Source organism: Dermacentor andersoni, chromosome 9 (genome assembly GCF_023375885.2).
Source record: "Dermacentor andersoni chromosome 9, qqDerAnde1_hic_scaffold, whole genome shotgun sequence".
NCBI lineage: Eukaryota > Metazoa > Arthropoda > Arachnida > Ixodida > Ixodidae > Dermacentor > Dermacentor andersoni.
This window is the reverse complement of record NC_092822.1, coordinates 101881906-101884765: the sequence shown is the minus strand read 5'-3', so window position 1 is coordinate 101884765 and position 2860 is coordinate 101881906. Positions and strand designations below refer to the sequence as shown.

General features: G+C 46.4%; 1 long non-coding RNA gene across 1 annotated transcript; it reads left to right on the top strand.

Moving 5' to 3' along the window:
• The first annotated feature begins 473 nt into the window (after positions 1 to 473).
• LOC140213241 (uncharacterized) lies at positions 474 to 1928 on the top strand. Its single transcript, XR_011890189.1, has 2 exons — positions 474 to 612; positions 1796 to 1928. It is a non-coding gene; the product is annotated as an uncharacterized lncRNA (long non-coding RNA).
• The last annotated feature ends 932 nt before the right edge of the window (positions 1929 to 2860 follow it).

The following is a 2860-nucleotide window of genomic DNA, read 5'->3' as shown; positions in this document are numbered from 1 at the left end:
AACACGTAGGCTTGTGCGCGTACCATTCGGCTCCAATAGCAGTGCAGGTTCGTTTGAATAGCTAGTTCTGGCGCCGCACGCACACCAGCGCGATGTTCAAACCATACGCGGGCTTCACGCTTAACTGCCTTCGAGCACCTCTAAAACAAATTGACCTGTATAACAGAGGAATAACCATAGAGAAAGAAATTCAACAAGAGGGGACACTCTTCAAAAACTGGCAACAGGAAACACGTCACGCCTAGTTAGAATTCCATCCGTTAGTTCAGGCGGGCATCAGAAAAGAAGAATGTGAAATAAACTTACAGACGACGTTTAATTTTCTTATTCTTTCCCACTAAAAGTGAAAACGTTTTGCGTGCAAATGAACTTATACTTTGTGACTTATTTTTGTTGGGTTGCTTAGCAACAAGCTAGCGGCACGCCAGACGCGCGTACATACGTCATGCGCCAGAGAAGCCGCAGGAGTGAGCGAGGCCGGTTGCGGATGTCAAGCTCGTGTGCCGGCGACCCGTCTGTTCTGGATGTAGCCCGTTTTTTGCGCTCCCGGCGTTCTTTTTTGATCCGTCTGCATTTCGACACGGCACAGCTGTACTACTGGACTACAGCAAGGTGAGGTTGACAGTCATCGACGCCCTTCAAGCACATTTAGGCTTACTGCAGAAAACTGAACCTATATAGTGACGCAGTTATCGAAAAACAGCTCCGCCATCCAAGCCTAGCTAATTTGAGTTAATTATTTGTAGTGGGAGATGTTTGCGACGCTTTCTATGAGCCCAAGCATAATTAAAACTTATGTCGGTAGTTTTTGGGCACGCTCGCCGCACCTGGCTTTGTCACGCAGTTTCGCGTGTACTGAATCTTACCGGGGTAAGTTTGGCGCTTTCTCTGACCCCAGACATTATTGTAAATAATTTGAGTACTTTTTAGGGTACTTTTCAAGCACAGTGGCCGCGCTCGGCATAGTGGCGCAGTTAGCGAAAAGCAGCTCGGCTCTGTGCAGCAGTTAGTTTCGCGTGTACTGAATCTCAGTGGTAGAAGTTCGTGACGCATTCTCTGACCCCAAAAAATATTGTAATTCATTTGGTCACTTTTTCGGTTATTCTGAGGCATGCTCGCCGCGCCTCGGGTTGTGAAGCTGTTAGCAAAAAAGCAAGCCAGCCATAGTGAGTTAGTTTTGCGTGTACTGAATATTAGTGGGACAAGTTCGTGACGCATTTTATAGTCCTGCAACAACAGATACCTTATTTCGGTACTCACGCTTGTCGAAAACGTGATGAGCGATAGCCGAGAGTGATAACATGGGAGTGTTGCTTGCGCCGGCAGGACGCGTAAAAGATAACACGGATGAGCTCAAGAACTTGACATTTATGTATTCTGAACGACTGAAAACAGGCTTTACACTCACGAATCTGTCTTGAGTGCGACTAGAAGGCATTCTGCGAGCTTTTAACATCGTCTGGCTGACCCTGTGTTGTAGCCACCTCTGTGTACTTGGCGTAACATCGCGTCGACTGAGGCCAAGTTGTTTTGGAAACGCGCAGTCAGCCGTGTATTTGTGCTCTTAAAGTGCAGGAAATAATGCCCTGGAAGGGAGGGATGCTTGAAAATTGGATGTTTTCTTCAGATTTTATGGCATTGTTTGGGAGCAGTCCTTGCTGCGAAATAAACTTAAAAGTGAATTTATCTGTAAGGCCGCTCATTCACCACTTACGCATGTTTCGCCTCTACATGCAATACTCCTGTTAGGTCAATATACCAAAATGATACATGCTTGTAATTTACTTTCTTTCAGCTGATGGCATCCGGTGGAGCTTCGTACGGCAACGACTGCTGCTTATTTGGTGCCACAACTTTGGATGAATGCAGAAGAAGCCCGCAACGAGCATTTATATAGAGCAAAATAAACATTTCATCATTTCAGAAGACGCCGTGCGTTTTCTTTATGGAATTGCCCCTGACCGATTCAGCGGAGTCTTGTAAAGGTCGTTCGCAATCATTTTTACTAAATAATGAAATGATTCCACTCCAAGGCCACGCGGAGTTCAGCAGAAGCGAAAAGAAAAAATGCCGCGCCGTTCAGCGGAGCCAGTGCGGTGTGTACCAACAGGTGTTCAAAACGCGCGCGCCCAAAACCGAAACCGGAAGGTGTTAATACCATCCGCTCGGTGTGGTACAGTCAATTCGGCCGCTGGGCTCTATGGGAGTGTCCGCTCTTGTTGAAATTTATTTCTCTATAAGTGCTCCATGACATCCGTCCACTTGCATGCATATTTCTGACGCCGCAGGCACAGCAGCGCGATGTTCTAACCGTACGCAGGCTTCTGGCATGCCGACGCCCAACTGCAGTCGAACGCCTCTAAAACGAAATGACCTGTATAACGGAGGAATAACTCTGTCCAGGTTCTTGTGTGAGCTGTCCGCTGCGCGACATTTACAACGAAGTGACTTCTATAACGAAGGTTTCCGGAAGCCCCAAGCAGTTCGTTATAAAAGCGGTCGGCTGTATTACGCTTCTCTGACACGACAGACAGGTAATTAATTATACGTCACGTCCCACATGGCATGAGCTAGAACCCTTTTTTTATGTGATATAAGGAGATGTTGGCGCACAATTTAAGGCGCCAGCTACTCCTTATCTCTTGGGTGGTTCCGTCTTACGTCATAGAGGGTTCAAGGTTACATATGAAATAATCTTTTCACACAACCACCAGGACTTATCACGGAACATTTCCACAGGAAGACTATGACGTAAGGAACACATGGTACATACAATATACAAGGCAAATGTCTCCACACTTATGTAGGTGAAAGCCTCAAAATTACAAACGCTATTGTCGCCTAATAATAGATTGTCTAG